At 37.9% G+C, this 18,324-nt stretch overlaps 1 protein-coding gene across 1 annotated transcript in view; it reads left to right on the forward strand.

Moving 5' to 3' along the window:
• TMEM181 (transmembrane protein 181) overlaps positions 1-18,324 on the forward strand; it is a 1,372,946-nt gene that overhangs the window by 597 nt on the left and 1,354,025 nt on the right. The gene's annotated exons all lie outside the window — the stretch shown is intronic.

An 18,324-nucleotide genomic window follows, 5' to 3' on the forward strand; every position in this document is an offset into this window, starting at 1 on the left:
CGTTGTTCTCTTTCGGAATTATTCTGTCAGCCTTGAGCAGGTTTACATATTTTGGAGGATGGCCCTTTTTAATTCCCTTATCACTTCACCACAGAAATTTTATAGATCTCGAGATTAATCAGCATTGGTAGGCCATATCCGCACTTGAGTTTTCAATGCCGAGAGTTCTGTACAGGGTCTTCTGTGCTTTTCAGTATAAGGGGTTTAATCGGAGAAAATAAATTAATTTCCTGCCTGCAGTCCTGATACAAATTTGTCCTCTTCTGAAAGGGACCTGACGCTTTTGAGAATTTAAAAATAGCTGACCCTTTTATAGTTTGTGGAGCAAACATGGTTGCCTTCAAAGTAAAGGAAGATTTATTTAATCTGACACATCAAAAACCTGATAAATTTTCCTACAAATTGTGAAAATTGGATTATTCTTTTCCTGCTGATGGCATTTTACACAACTTTGCAGCTGATAGCTTATTTCAGTGAAAAATTACCTTTTACTACTTCCTAGTTGGGATATTTGAAATAAAAATTAGTTTAGTTACAACATTTTGATGACATGTTATGTATTTACCAGTTCAAAAGGCCATATAAGAGACAACTAGTTGCAGTAAGGTGTTGCACTTAACATGGAAACCAGTAGTATAGGAAGCAAGAAATATTTCCTTGATATGTAGCTGACATAAAATGCCACATGTCGTAATACCCACTAGTAAATTCAAAAAATGTCCTTAAATTAGAGCTTGGATTTCTAATGAGGGCATGGGATTAACTCAGAATTGATCTGTAAACAAGATTTTACATTTTAATAAACAATATTTTACATTGTAATATCTAAGTCTGTTAACAGCTGCTTTTCTTTATACTTCATTGCATAAACATGTTTTATTAACATATCCGAATAGCACAAAATGTAGTTGCTGACAACTACTTACATTTGTGAGACTCATTTGAACATTCAACACCACCATCAGAAGACCTACTGCTTCTTGTACATAGAGTTCCCTTTCACCCTCATCTACCCATTTCCTTTCTCCATTTGTTCTGTGCAGATTTTAAACCCTGATGTGGACTTTCACTCATTATCTGTCTTGGTAATACCACCCTCTATGAGAAGACATAGTTCCTCATATCATCACTTCATTTTCACACTTTCACCAGCAGTACATGCCCCCTTCTCATCCTACACAATGGTAGTATACTATGTCTTTATCAAATCACCTCTTTTTTCTGAATTGTATGGTATGTGTCCAGTCTCTAATAGACTATATGTCATTTTGATTATAGCTAACTAAACATTTTTTTTAAATTTACGTCTTATTTAACTTGCAGCCCAATAGTTTCTTTTCAGTCTTAACCCTAGATACATCCTCAGCTTTTCAGTCTTAATAACATAACCACCCCATGCTGGCACAGTGCTCTGTATACTGTAGTGAAAACAATTACTATTTCTAATGTTTAGTAATCTTATCATTAACATTGTATCACTGCAGCTCTGCCACCATTTCCTAGCAAATCTGGACATTTTGTTGATCTATTACTCATATCTCCTTCTTTTAGTTTGTCTTCAATCCATTATCACTTAACTAATGATGTTTTTCACTAATTTCCTTATCTCCTAATGTGTGGTTCTTTCATTCTTGCATCCAGATATCACACTAACGTGCCTTTCTCTTTTGAATTATTACAGTCCTTGACTTTTTTTTTAGAAATTTTTAATGAAAAATGTTGCTTATCTGGCCCGAGCTAAATCAGAACCTCCAATCTGTTGCAGCGGCAAACTAGATCTGGGGTAATTCACATGTGCATCATGGGATAGGGACTTGGCCTTGAGCTATTTGAAGACCTCAAGCTTTTCAATTTGCCGTATTGGAGCTGAGAGATCGGCTCCGAACCCATCAGTAAAGAATGAACAGCGAGATTGAACAACTTCACATTCTATATTTCAGATGTTAATGAAAGTGAGCACCAATCTCAGTCAGAATGCATGGAAGCTGTTTATAATTAATATTAGGCAGGCAGTTCTTATGCAAGTACCATTAGTACATTTTATATGCAATGAATGTCGAGTCTACGGATTTTATCATTTCATTGTGAATCTTACTTGTGCTAGGTCTTTCATGGATCAGCACATTAACTTGGTCAACAAATTATAAATTAAAAAAAGTATTTTTTCCTATATTCCATCCTTAGTACATGTGTACAGCTCCTTTGTGGGTTTCATATCCTGTTAATTCCCACTTTACTACTAAAAAGTTAATATTAACCATATTACTTCATACATCTGTCCTTGTTTCCTTTCCCTTAATACTCTTCATTATTATAAATTTTGTAAAATGCAGTAAATGGATGACATGTTGATGCATAATTTGTACAATCCTGCTCTACTGAAGGGAATACACCTGAACACTGCTCAGAAAAACTAACACGTCTTAGGGAGTTGTGCTTTTCCTTGCAAGGCAGCATCTTCAGAAATGATTTAATTAAGCAAAGGGCAAAGAGGGTTTCCTGCTTTATGTGTGGTGAGTGATCATTTTTGCCACCATATAAAATGCAAAATAGTTGAATTTGCAAATGCATGTCTCCCAATGTTGTTTTGGCTGGTTTTCTTCAGGAGAAATGGAATCTGACAAGTTACATTCTGAAATATCAAACCACAGGCTTTGAATACACCATGGCATTGCCACTGTTTCTCAGTGGCCTCCTCACATCTACCCCTGACAAGTCTACTCTATTTCTTGGTACTAGATCCAAAATAGTCCCCCATTTTATTTGAGGACTTCATTTTCTAGTTAAATTCTGCTTCCTACTAGCTCTTTCTTTTTTTCTTTTTCTCATTTTGCCCTTGATGCTGAGTCTTCCTGGGGAACGTCCTAGAAATTGTATTTCCACTTATCAGAGAGAGTTTTGGTGGTATAGAAGCATAAAGCCCATGCAAGCCAACTTGGATTAGTGGGTTGGGTGCTTGACAGAGCTGGCAGGGGAGGATAGTCATGCATACATAAACTAAGGGGGGTGGAGACAGATGCACACTGCTGTACTCTCTTGAAGAATAGGCAATGAAGATATACGTGACAAGAGCAGCCTTTCAGCTCACCAGACCGCTTAGTGGCAGCCTGCACAGGAAACATATAGGAGCATAAGCTTGCAAGGGGAAGAAATTATGAGCCCCATAGTGATGTGGGTAATACACACTCCCTTCCAGGTGTAGGGTTAGCTCATATATATAAAATGTCCCAATTGCTGGGATGTTTGTAATGACACAGAGCACTCACATTGCTACCTGAATAATGATGCCAACTAGACACCTGTTGTCCCAACACTGAGCAAACATTCACAGTGGACTGGGGAATGAATGGATATGTCCAGGTAGAAGGAGGCTAGATGGTTGATGAGCGATATACAAAAAAAAAAAGAAATCTCTGATCATAATTCTTTTTCTGGTTTGTCCATTTTCCAGTAATGTTGTTAGACATGCTGTCTCCTTTCCTGTATATGTGGGTCTGTACACCAGAGCTATCTCTATGAATTAATCATCTCCTGAAGGTTTTGTAATTTACCCAAATAACCTTGTCCTGCCATTGTCACATCCACATCCTATACCATACATTTAACCTATCAGTAACATACATTGCTACTACACCCATCCAGTTTTTTTAAACCAAACTTTCTGTATATCTTAAATCTAACCATGGCAGTTTATTAGCCCCTATCCAGGACAGTCCATGTTCCTTCTCCATCATCTCCACCTCCACAGGATCCTGCCTGATGGCTTCAATGCCTATACTCATTTGGCCCATTTATTCTGCAGAATGAGAAACATATATCTGTGGGATAAATGAAAGCCCTATAGCATATTTTTCATCCAAAGGAATCCCATCAGCTCATTCATTCCCCAGCAGCAACAGTAATTTTTTAAGGAATGGGTCGCCTAGGAGTTCTACAATGCTGCCCAGTCCCCTCAGGGAAGTGTGCATGTCTGCACATACTTGCTAGTCTCTGGGCTGCTATATGCACACCAACACTGTTTATTTATTTATTTTATTTATTTATTTTACAATTGTTAAATGGCGGTGTCTGACTGAGTCAAAAAGGCCCTTTTTCAGCAGAGGCCAGGGGAGAAAAGCCCCACAAAGAAAAATTACAGATACATTTAGTTATTTAGACATGACATTAGATTTGTGGCACCTTGTGCTCACTAGGCTTATACTCCTTGGGTGCATCAGCCTCTGCTTCTGTTAGATGTCACCCAAGTGGTGAGACAGAGCTGCCTCCATCCATAGGATGGGTAAGCAGGGAAGCAGTTGCTGACTCCCATCTTCCACTGTCCACTCCCTCCAGCACTAGTGCCAGCACTAACTGAGCTCAGATTTTCTAGGTTGGAGTCAGGCTTCATTCTCTCTGTGCCATGGAAGGCAGTTGACTCTAGGCCATGTCTGTTGCATTTCCACAAAGTTGTATACTATGTTGCAGAAGTATAGCAGTTAGGGTATTCATTTTCATGCCCAAGCTCCAGCACAGCATAACAGCAGTACAGTCACACACCATGTGAAGTGCAGCTTTTGCTGATGGACAATAAATACATTAACTATGATATATTAAATTAATGATATTTTGAAGTGCAGTTCACAGGAATACATAGGCGTGGATTTATGTTTTGTTTGATGTAAATAGTGACTACTACAAAACCTGGCTATCATGCCTTCTATATAATTTGCATACAACATGACTTCATAATTGACGTTTTTTTCTTGTAAAGGATACGCATTAAGTCCTCATCCCCATTCCTGCTCCCCTATAAGGCCAATGGTCTGTTTACAGCAAAAAATATAGGTTCATAGGTTGGTACTAGGCTATCAGCCCTAGGGCCTATACAAGCCTAGCCATAACAATTCCCTGGCTATTTCTTCCCACACTATTTACTTCCCTGGACCCCTGTGTAGCAGGGGACTGTTATTGTCCCTTTTGTGGCCACACCTGTTGTAAATGCTAGGGTATTTAATGTGACAGGTAAAATATTTGGCTGCTGCTGCAGTTTTAATGATCTATAATGAAAGCTGAAACGTGTACTATTGATACCACATCTATCTTTAATTATTTGGACTAACAGAAGATTTCAAATACACAGTTTTAATGATAATCAGTTTTAATGGTGGCATTAAATTAGTCAAACAGTAGCATTTAAGATAGTTATTTCATCACTGTACTGATTTCTTTAAATTCATAATAAACTAAAGATGTAGCCAGCTGATGTGCCCTGTCATATATTCCGAACATGAATTTTACTTTTCTTTGATTTTGTTTTTTTTTTTAGGGTCGCCAGCATCTGCTATGTATTTGCCCACTCTCTTACAAGAGAAGTACAAACTTATTTGTGTCATTTGCTCTTTCCCTTTTATGTGGAAACTTCTCATTAGGTACATGGTTTCAACTAGAGATCCAACAATGGGATGGAAACACCCCAGTCTAGAGAGATGCTCCCTATCCACACCCTTGGGACAGGATAGGAGGCAGAACAACCATAATTCTTCACACCTCTTCCTGAGCCAGGTCTCCAACATTCTGGCCACTAGTCAAAGCCAAGTCATCAGTGGGATGGGTATAATCCCATCACTGTAACAGTGGGCAGGCCACTAGTCAAAGCTGAATCATCAGTGAGATGGGTATAATCCCTCTCTGTGACAGTGGGCTGGCCTCCTTTTCTTGGAATGTAATGTGATTCAATGAATATTAAGTATGAAGGAAACATAATGCAGGGGTGTTCCTCAGAGTAAGACAGCATCTTGTACAAACCACCAACTAGACAGAGCAGCAAAGTGCACACATGCTCATTGCAGTGTTGCAGCAAGATGACTCTATCCACAGATGATCTGTACTAGTCATTGTCTGTTGTGATATGTGCAGAGTGAAGTACATGCATATGCTTAATGCACATTAGTGTATGCAGCTTGAAGCCTTAGGAATCAGTGAGAAAAACATTCAGCACTAACATGGCTTATAGCATCTATGGGGTTAGATAACTGAATTAAAAGGGTACTGCAGTCCAAAGCCTTCAGAAGTGATATATATATATATATATATATATATATATATATAAAAAGATTTTTTGAAAGGCTGTATTTTGTTGTGCTTCTGATTTGATTAGAAATGTGCTGTTGTATGGGTAGAGCAAAGTAGGTGTTGCAAGCCTTCCTTTGAAGGATTGATAGTTGAACAAGACAAACAAACTCATAGAATGTTTTACGGTTTGCTACTACAGAGCATAGACAATGCTGCCCTGTTTAGTTTTTAGAAGTAGCAATGACTGTGTTTTACTTTGTAAAGAACAAAAATGAAGAAATATAAGCCTTGCCCCTGGGGGAGTTGTAGCAGATAGGTATCTGGTAGTCTATGCCTCTGTGATTGGAGAGCTCCTGCTAGCAACCAATTGATTACTTTTCCTGTCAAGAGTCACAATGAATAAAGGCAAAGTGCAGAATTCTCCTTGTATGCCAGCTGTGCTATTTATTGTGTCTTAATACCCTTCCTCCACTTGCATACCAGCTATAATAACATAATATGTGCTATAATAACAGTAAACTACTGCAGTTTGTCTCAAAGACCACAATGAAATCACATTTCAGAAACACACACCATGTGCATACACTAGCTAAAAGATTGGGAAGGAGCATTATCTAATGTTTAAACATACTTGCTTTTAAATTGTACAGTATAACTCATTGTATCTATTTGCTTTCCATATAATAATAATAATGTTAATCTGAATAACAAACCATTATTCTACAACTCAGGAATGCAGTATTTCCAACTTTATCAGTTGAATTAACTTTATTTGTTAAATTAGCTTTATTTTTTATTCTTTTAAGGCATTTCAGTGAGACACTTCTTTGCTGGTTTATTGTTTAGTATTTTATCTATATCAATGCAGATGTATGTGGAATTATTTAATCTGCCATTCTGCACTGATCAACTTTTTTTCACTAATTCTAGGATCTGTCATCATGTGGAGGGAATGTGAGATATCCAGGAAGGAATAACATTTCTAAATGCCGATTTATCTATACTTGTGTAGTATGCAGATATTTGAATATTTATATTTTGTGTAATTATGATACAGATGTTTGTCTAGACTTTCATAATGTACACTGGTCCAGTAATCAAGGAGCCTCAATCCCCACCACTGGCATCAGTGAGGGAAATACACACTGGGAGGATGATAAGTATACACACAGTAAAGTGCAATTTCCCTTTAGAGCACACAGAGATCACAGTCAGTCTGAGGCTGGTTTCTCCTCTTTCTCCAGATCCCCAATAAGACTCCCCACTGGCACAGCTATAGGGTTAAGATCTCAGCTGAGGGGTCAAGCCAAGACCTCCAGCACCCTCTCTGTCCAACCAGTGCTTTGTGTTCCTGCCCAAGTAGCTGACACACACACCTCTAGATTTCATTCATATACAAACACACACACACACACACACACACACACACACTTGAGAAAGGCTGGCACAGGTTTACTAGCTATGCCCCCTTCTGCCCAGACTACAAAGTAGTTTCCACTGCCGCCAACCCCTACGTATCAGCTACTATAAGGCCCTTACAAAGGTGTACAATCCTATTGTGTAATGTTACTATATCCAAATGGTAGTTTTGACCAAGCACCAGGCTATTAGGAGTGGCCTGTACAGTGTCACCAAATATATATATATATATATATATATATATATATATATATATATGCCAGTATCCCAAGAGCTTAAATATGTCTCATAAATAGCCACAAAGATAGGTTTAAATATATTTATTAATAACAACGAGATAATAGCCAATCAACACAGTTACTTCAGAGTACAAAATCACAGGAAATATTTTAAAACAACATTGCAGGACAGTCAAGCTGTGGTGGTGCAGCGGTAGCATTGTTGCCTCACAGCAAGAGGTTCTGCTGTTCGATTCTCGGCTGGAGCGCCTTCTGTATGGAGTCTGCATATCCTTCCCGTGGTCGAGTGGCATTTGAAAGACATGTGTTGAAGGTTGGGCGTCAAGCTGGCACCTCGGCACCCATAAAAAATCTACTGCCAATCATTAGCGGACCGGAGTTCCGGTGTGGCGACCCCTAATCGGGAAAAGCCGAAAGAACAATTGCAGGACAGTCTCATATAAATACAGAAAACATCTAAACTAATCTTTATTATATTTCTATCTATATCTAAAAGAGATAATATGCCTTAAATCTTACTTACAGCTAGTGCAGAGGATGATGATGAGTGGCTGTTCTTACTAGGTCCAAGACAAAATATAAAATGCACAGTCTCTTTCTGAGAGAGTTCTTAAGTCAATATCACATTTTACTGCTGGGTTAGCCTGGATGACATCACTTTTTGTCACCTGCCTTCAGTTCCCAGGCTAAACCAGAAACTAATAGGATCTATCATCTCTGTGTTAAAAATACATACCTCTCAGATGTTTGCCAGTTCTTGGAAGTCGTAAAACGATAAAACACTTTACATTTTAAACCTAGTAATTACTTTTCTTTGTTTAACAGAGTACAAGCAGTGAAAATGTTTCAAGCCTCTTTATTATTATATACATTATCAACCAGAGGAGAAACTGTGGACCATAATTAATAAAGAACTGAAATAATTTATTTTTGAGGGTAAGAGGTAAGTGGGATAAGTTGCTTATCCCCTCAGAACAAGGATTTTTTAGGATTACCACATTTGAAGGAATACATTAGAGCTACAAGGAGAACAATAACAGCCATACAGAATATTATATCTGCAAAGCAGAAGAAAGCATTTTGTGAACTAAGCCAAGAAGAGAATGGACATAGAAAACAGGCATGAGAGAGATGGAATTTATTGAAGAAAATTAGCAAAGGAACCAAATTATTAGGAGCAAATAACTAGAGGGGAGAAAGTCCGAGTGTGATGAAGCCTAGCAGAAGTTTGAACTGTGAGTTTGAGGCTTCCCTACCAGGGATTGTTAACCGAGTATAAGCAAAGACAAAGGTTTAGGGGATTGTTAAATGAAAGACCAATTCTAGTTGGGTTTATAGCTAACTCTATAATATAAATTAAAGTAAAAAAAGGCATACGTAGTGGAGCATATGAAATAATGCATGATGACTGTACAAATCAATTAGTAGAGGTTAGAATAACCTGGGAAATGAGAATGGAAAGGTAATATACAAAGGAATAATGAGAGAATACTCCATGCATGGAAGTATTTCCATTGGTATTTTTATACTCCAAGTAGACTTCAGAAATTTTTTCTAAAGGTACACAACAATTCTTGGAGGTGTGATGGAAAGAAGAGAGTTACTTGGGAACATGTTTTTGGGAATGAAACAAGTTGGTAGAGCTTACAAATTCCCTACAGGGTACTTGATCAGAAATGTCGGGGGAACTAGTCATTGTAGCTAAAGAAATGGAATTGTCTAGATATTGTAAGGCCCTACTAAGGTTAATGCTGTTGGCTGCCAAAAAAGCAGTGACTAGAAAACAGAAATCAATATCTTAACCAACTGTAAAATAATTACTGAATGTTGTAAGAAAGTGGAAGTAGAGCTTTAGACAAGGGAAGGAGCAATCTACATATAAATAAATAGACTCTGGGAACAATGCACACAGAATGTTCACAAAGAAAAGTGAAATTTCAGGGAAAGCTGGACTTCAGCAATCTCTGTAATGCTAAATTTAATAAAAATTAAGTAAGAAACCATATATGTATAATGCATGAAAAGGAAACATCTTTGTAATGGTTTGTTTTCTGTCTTAAAATTGTATGTGTATCCATGTTACTGTGCAATGTGGAAAGTTAATAAAGGTGTTAAAAAATAAGCAGATAAGTACAACTATACATTTCTTAACCTATCTCAGCTAGGAAAAAAATGAAACTATATGGCATACAACTCTATGTCCAAACCCTCTCTAGAAAGTCAGTGGTAGCTGGAAGAACCAGCACTTGCCCATCAGCTCAACAACTAAACTAACCACTTTTTATAGGCTGAGACATGCTCAGATCTGGGACACTGTAATAGTATCCCAGCAGTCTCCTCCTTCTAGGTTACCAAGAACTCTGCAGGCTGCATCTGACAGCAGTGATCTTCTGATGGCAACCATTTCAAGTATATGCACTCCCTTTATTACACTTTGCATATAAATTATTCCATCTCATACATTTTTTAAGTAATGGTACGGTGGTCATCCCACACTGGATGATCATCACTCTTGTCTTCTAATAATGGCCATTTTTGGCCTCCACCAAAATAGCATTAATTAAAATGTAACTCAAGCTCTGCCCAACTAATTCTGTCCCTTACTCCCAACAAAAGCAAATGTGGACCAGACACTGCTTAGTTGGATAAAAACTGGATATTGCACTCTCTTTTTCCTCTATACAATTACAGAACTTCATATAACTTCAAATAAATTTGTTGCCAGTCATTGTCTATTGATTTCATCCATTGTCTTATTCTCCTGCATACATCTATACCTTGTGATTGGGAACATAAAGAAACTTGTGAATGTTGTTGTTGTTGTGTCTTTCGACTTTTCCCGGTTAGGGGTCGCCACAGCGGAACTCCGGTCCGCTAATGATTGGCAGTAGATTTTTATGTGCCGAGTTGCCAGCCCTGGTGCACAACCTTCAATGAAGGTACGCTCATTCACGCATGTCTCCACACAGAAGACACTTTAGCTGAGAATCGAACAGGACAACGTCTTACTGTGAGGTGACAACGCTACCGCAGCACCTTGTACAATAAAGTACTTGCACAAATAGGACTTTTTAGCCAAGACAGGGAGGCCAGCAGCACTCCCCTCTTTCTTCCTGTAGTCAAAGTGGCAACATCTCCTTCCACTCAGACCAGGCTGTTATCACTGACTGAGCACTGCCTTATGTTGTCACTGATCCAGCAGCCTTCGTATATCCTAGATCGAGCATTATCTTGTGTGTCAGTAGGAGCTGGCCTTATGTCTTCATCAATATAGGAAATAATTTAACTGTGATGAACTTTCACTAACCACTTGGTACAAAAACCTTAAACCTTTCAATGTCCACTCCTCATACACTGCATCTCTCCAGCCTGATCAGAAGTTATCTGACTTCTTAATGGACATGTTCTTCCACTGCACACCCAAAATTAAATGGAGAAACACTTACTTTAGTCAGTGTGTTACCTTTCTGGATGGCAACAATGAATTTTGAGCTTTAGTTCTATCCCCTTGCCAGCACATCAGTTTCCCCAAATTTAAAAACAAATCCCTGTGGTACAATACCTATAGAAATAAATTATATAACACAGCGGGGACATAATCCCTGCGATCCCTCTCCATATTCAAGAACAACTTGGTTCTATGGATGGGGAATAGAAAATTTGCCCCAGGACTGCCCCCTGTACTACTAATGAATACAGACAGTTTCTAAATGTTTATCCATTGCATAGATTCTCTCAAATTATCTATAGTATGATCCAAGTTATTCTTACTAGCTGTAATAAACATTTATCAACCATGGGATGAATAAGGCCAATCTATCACCAAATGGAATATAGTAATTCAACTACTTAGACATTGTCTAGACTTAAAATGGCCAGCAAGGGAAGCTAGCCTAGTATTTATTTATTTATTTATTTTATTTTACATTTGTTGACCAGGATAGTCCAACTGGATTAATGCCCATTTTCAGTGGAGGCCCGGGGAGAAAAGCTCCAAGTTAGACAGATAACTAATAACAAAGAAGACATATTACCAAGGTAGACAGATAAGTAATAACAAAGAAGACACATTACAGACGAGATATTTACAAATGACATAAGCAGACATGAAATAGACAATATCACAAGTTCGAGTTACCCCTGGTAACAGTCAGGGGAAAAAATAAACAGTAATTTGATTAATAGATTATATACATTCATGGTGAGAGTTAGCCAGGCTTGTTACAGTGGCAAAGCCAGTTTAGTGCCAGATGTTATTTGAGTTTAGCTTTGAATTGGGATAGGGAGGAGAGCAAAGTAATGTTAAGCTGGAAGGAGGTTCCATGCTCTGCCTGCAGAGTTTGCAAAGAGGGAGTCACCGGCTACATTGTTAATTTTAATTGTCTTAATTTGTAGTCTGAGGATCAGAGCAGTCTTGGATTGTTGTAGGGGGTGATATTTTTAAGATCCGGTGTGTTATTTGGATAATACAGGATTTTATTAGCCATAATCAAAAGGTTATATTGGATTAGACTGGGAAGTTCTAGCCACCTAAGCTGTTTAAGGTTGATGCAATGGTGTGTTCTAAAAGGTAGGCCAGTGGCAAACCTGGCAATGTGGTTGTAACAAATTGTGAGTCTATTAAGTACAGTTTTATTTAGATTAGAGAGAAGGGGGGGATGCATATAAAAGTGTTGAAAGCAGGTGGGAGCGAGCTATGGCAACCATAGCTGGAGGGGTTAGGAAGGTTTTTATTCTATACAGTGACCCAAGTTTTTTATTGATGGCTTTGATCGTTTGGTTTACATGAAGGTCAAATTTTACTTTACTATCAATTATAACTCCTAACAGTTTTGTAGATGAGTCAGGGGTGATTATTGTACCATCTTTTGCATTCATGGTGAAGGTAAACGGTGTGGACCTTTGTGTTGAAGAGTATAACAGCATTTTAGTTTTTTTGGGATAGCAACAATCGACATTCGGAGAGCCAGTTTTCTATAGTATTTGAGGTGGATTGGGTAACAGACTTTAATTCTGAGGGAGATGTGGCTGAGCAGATCAGGGTGGAATCATCAGCATATTGGATACAGCTGACATTTGGGATGACTGTATATAGGTTGTTTATAAAGATGGAAAACAGTAGGGATCTTAATATGGAGCCTTGTGGCACTCCAAGGGTGTTAGGTAATAGTACTTGTCTATGAACTTATAAGAGAAAGAAATTGCTTAATGCTTATAACAGGTCTTATTCTTCCCACCTTAAGTTCTTTACTACTTTAAGAGTGCTCTTTGAACTTAAGATTACCACTAAATTCAAAAATAGGTACAAATTTTTCTTTAACTATGTCAGGAATTGAAGAACTAATGCCCAGCAATATTCAGAGCTAGTCCAAAATAATGCTGCATACTCTGACTAAAAGGAAATAGCTAATATCCTTGCTGAAATATTAAGCGCAAATTTTACTCCACCTAAAGTTATAGCTATTCCACAGGACACACAATCCCAACCACCCCATTTAATTACCAGCCCTCTGAAAAGCAACACCATTGCCAAATACGGCCTATCTGAAGCCCTACTTAACCTCTTTAATCTGAGCCTCTCCACTGGTTACATTACTGAAAACTGAAAAAAAGCCATTGTAAAGCCTTTTCACGTGAGTGGCCCAACCACTGACCCTCAAAACTATAGACATACTAATTTCACTAGCCTCATCATGTGCCCCCATATATGCCAATCTAGTGTTGTTAGAGTGGGAACACAATAAGGTGTTCAAAAGTGAGTGTTTTCAGTACATGAACTTGTATGTTAGGTTCTGGGACGATATTTTTATTTTATGGAAGGGTCCGGAGAACAAGATTCAAGATTTGGTAAAACATCTTAATGAAAGTACAGCATTCTTAAGATTTACATATGAATATAAAGAGAATGGTATAAATTATTTAGACACATACATTCAAAAGGACAATATTTCTTTTAAATCTACGGTATATAGGAAACAGTCTTTTAGTAATTCATATTTACAATGCACCAGTAGTCACCTTGTACAACAAAAAAATAGTATCATTAAAGGACAACGTATTGGGATAGTCAGGATGACATCCAATGAGGAAGATGTTGAAGAATTATTGACAGTAGCCAAATTATTCCAAGAAAGGGGGTACCCCATTAAAATAATTGATGAATATATTAAACATGTAAAGAACGAATGGGGAAAGAAGTATAAGCCCCTGTTAGGTAACCCATGTGTTTTGAGTGAAGATATACATAAGAGGGGTGAAGAAAATAAAGAATTTGAAAGAGCTATGGTGGTTCCTTTTGGAAGTAAATCACATGAGGTGGAAAAATAGTGAATAACAACTGGGCTATTTTAAGAAATAATCTGAAGTTATGGGCTGTCATGGGCTCTAAACCAAATTTTCTATACAAAATAGGACCTAACTTGAAAAAGTGTTTTGAAGGTGTTCCAAGAAGTAAGGGAAGGTATGGTACATTTAGGTGTGGGAGTTGTTCCCAATGTAAATGCATTTGTACTAAAGAGAATACTATTATAACTAATTCTTTAAGGACCATGATGAGATTTGAGAGGGGTAATTGTCAAACTACAGGGGTGGTCTATTTAGCTATGTGTAAATCCTGTCCCAGTTTTTATGTTGGTAAGACTGAGAGACAATTAAGGGACAGGATATATGAGCATTACATATCAAATAACAACTAAAATATAAATAATGCTTTGTTTAAGCATTCCACAGTTTGCCCGAATTTTTCTGAATTTGAGTTTGCAATTTTGGAAAGAGTGTTACAAAACCCTAGGGGTGGCAATTTTAGAAGCCACATAGAAGAAAGAGAGGTAAGGTGGCAAATTAAGTTGCAAGCAAGTCAAGCCCCTGGGCTAAATTATATAATTTCTATTAAGCCCTTGCTTTATAAAAAAGTAGAGTTTATTAAATAATTCCTATGTAGAAGTTTATAGTTAATAATTTTTTATATACAAAACATTTTAGTGAATTGTATTTTAATTCAAGACAATGTTTTAGTATTCTTATATTGTATTTTAAAGTATAAGGATGTTTTATATTAATTAATTAATTAACTGGATGATGTCACTATTTTATTATTGTTGTAATTGAGTATTTAAGTGGAAATTTGAGTGGGAAAAACAGATTCTGATGAAATCCCTTTTCAAAGGGAAGAAAGCGCTCAATCTAAACATGTGGATTTTTTAATAAAGTGGACAGTGTGTGAATCCAGGCGCAGCAGTGTTTTTTCCGTTTTGTGTTTGGTAGACTCTAAGCACTGGTTGGCTCTATTCTGTTTTTTATTCTTTGACACTACTCCTCATGCATGCCTTATTGACAGACTTATAAATCTGAATATAAATCCTTATGTTATGTGGGGGATAGGTAAGTGGTTGTCTGATAGAACCCATGTGGATGAAGTCACAACAGCCACTTCTGAAAACAAAAAAGGTTACCAGTGGTGTACCACAAGGCTCATTTGTCAACTGTTTCTTAGACTTTCAGGTCAACAGTTATCAACGCTTACAGATGACTGTAAATTGTGTGTTATTCAACCTTCCTCTGACTCACAATTGCTCCAACATAGGTTAGACCATGTTAACAATTGCTGCAAGAATGGTGACCTCAAATTAAATGTAAAAAGAAAATGTAGCATACTTTATTTTGGTCAATAAAATATTTTCACATACCATATAGGTGACCTACCCCTCCAATCATATACTATTATTATGGATCTAGATACTCTTGTTGATAATTTCTTATCATTTGATCATCATGTCTCCACAGCAGTTCAGAAACCTTTGTCTAGCTTATCTAATTTCCAAAGGCATTTTCTCCAGTTCCAAAGTTGCCTTAATTCCTCTCTACTTGTGTCGAATTAGACCCATTATTGAATATAATGCACCTTTTGGCATGTAACTGTCTAAGCATATCACTCAGACTGAGCTATATACATGTCTAAAACATATCTCTCAACCTGAGCTATCTCAGGGATTCATAACTAAAAAGATCAGTGCCCTTAAAAACACATAGTTGTCAGGACAGACTGGCAACCATCCCTCTGTACTCAGTCTCTAATAGACTCCTGTGTGGAGATCTGTCGTAGCATTTCAAGCCAAGAAAGATCCAACTCATTTGGTTTGACCATCTGTTCATTCGCAGGATGAAGAATATCTCAAGTACTTGGTTAAAGGAACTAAAGCTTCATCAAAAGCTAAACAAGAGAGTTTACCATAACAGTTTCATATCCCAATGTATCCCTCACTTCTGGAACAGACTTCAACTGCATGCCAAGCTGAGTAGCACCCTTGTCACCTCCAATGTAAATCTAGACAACTGGATGGGTAGCCTCAAATTCTACTTTGGTCTGTCGTGTCTCACCTCCCCCCCTCCCCCTAAGGATGGAGGGAACATTTGCTTTTTTTTTTTTTTTTTTTTGCTAGGCTTGTAATAGTCTGCAGACTGACTGCCTAGTACTTACCTGTGCTGTGTACAATCTGCCTGAAGTCAACGCCATTTTTCCATGATGCTTTATAGTTAGAAGCTACACAGTATAGAGCTACCATTAACTGGGCATCCCAATAAGACAACTTCAAATTCAGAACAGCCAACACCTCCATCCTCTTTCCCTGGCACTTTATAGACTTAGGTTTGAAACTCTCAGCTGGCTACCAACCCATATTCACCTCAGTATCCCATTATCTTCCTTTGAATAACTTTCAGCCTTTCTGACAGAGTATAAAGGAGTGAGCCTGCATCACTTATAGGCCCAGTTGGATTAATACACGTTCATGTACAAAACATATAGGGATGAGTCAATTTTCAACATCTCCCACCTCTTTCTTAAGTTACTTACACTTTGTCTCAACCACTTTAAATATACAGTTGAAGGCCCAGGATAAAACTGCAGTAACGTGAAGATGTTGTCTTAACTAAATTGATGAGATATAATTAACTGTCAAACCTGTGTCATATCATCATTAATTTTATATCCTGAAACCTTTCCAAATGCCTACATAGATCTCAAGAATGAGCCAAATTTCTCTTTACCACAGCTAGTATATCTCACTGCACTACCGGCTGTAGTACTGATGCCTGGTACTGTAGCATTACTGCATATCTCACTGCAGCAGGTAGTGCAGTGAGATATACAGTAATGCATATCTCACTGCATATCTCAATACACTACCTGCTGCTGTACTGATGCCCGGTACAACAGCAGTGCTGGCATATCTAACTGCACTACATGCTGTATTACTGGTGGCTGGTACCACAGCATTACTGCGTGTCTCACTGCCCTCACTACCTGCTGTGGTACGGACGCTATGGTACGCATAACTGCATGTCTCACTTTATTACCTGCTTTAGTACTGATGCCTAGTACCACTGCATCTTTGGTATGTTTTACTGCACTACCTGCTGTAGTACTGATGCCTGGTACTACAACACTGCTAGCATATCTTACTGCATTACTTGCTGTAGTACTGACGCCTAGTACCACTGCAGTGCTGGCATGCCTCACTGCACTACATTATTTTGTGCTGACACATTTACATACACATACACACATTTTTCTTGGGTTTATATCAAGCTCTACTTATTATTAGTAAGGTCCACTGACCAGAAGAACAGCCTGTTCATTCACCTAAACAAACATTGGATCCTTCATAATATAGGTGCATCAGGAATGGGGGTAGATCAGCCATGCAGCCCACTATAATGCAATAATTTTTCCCCTTTTGTCTACAAAGGGATGGCGATGTTACAGGAGAAAGACAACAGGCATGTAATATTTTTTTTTTTTTTAGGGGAAGTGGTAGCAAGTTTGCTTCTGTGTGTACCTGATCTGGCGAGGATGTATGCCATTGTTGTTGGAAGCTGCGGACTAAAGATACTTATATCACAGATAATAGAGGGGAACAGGGATCTAGCATCTCCCACCCATCCAGATACTTAAAGCTTTGCTGGCCACAGCTGGTCTTTCTCCACCATCACTGACCCTCTAACACCCTAGCTGCTACTGGATCACAGGTTACTAAGGGCATATGCAGAAGCTGCACTCCATGCCATCAGGCTGCTTACTTTTGTCTTACTTTTAGTCAGCATAAGGATTACTTTTACCACATTGGTTAAATGGGAAGAATATTTCAATAAATAGTACTTTTTATATTTTGAAACACAAAACATTATATTTTTGATCATTTTGAAGGTAACATTTTGTAACTTTAACAGGATGATCTTTTACCCCCTTTACCTGGTGACTATCAGCCCATTTTGTTCCTTCATCAGCCAAGAGCCATCTGAAAACGTTCATCCCTCAGGCAGCCATCAGTGGCATTTTGAGGTTTCTTCTTCATACTCCTAATGATGTGTACAATTGCTAGTGCACTGGGGGGGGGGGGGCTGCAATCAGCTGACAGTAGAGGAGGGTGGCTCATTATGATAGCATATATATCATGCCTAACAATGCATACAACACATGCATTTTTATTGTTTCATCATCTTACTCTACGGTATTTTATTGCTTACTTAACCTACTGATCGTGACAAAGACCATCAAAAGAAAATATTATTCTATATTTCATACGGTACAATTCTGTTCAAAGAAAACTGCTCTGTT

Source organism: Protopterus annectens, chromosome 1.part0, assembly GCF_019279795.1.
Source record: "Protopterus annectens isolate FY-2018-M chromosome 1.part0, PAN1.0, whole genome shotgun sequence".
In the NCBI taxonomy this organism is placed as follows: Eukaryota; Metazoa; Chordata; order Ceratodontiformes; family Protopteridae; genus Protopterus; species Protopterus annectens.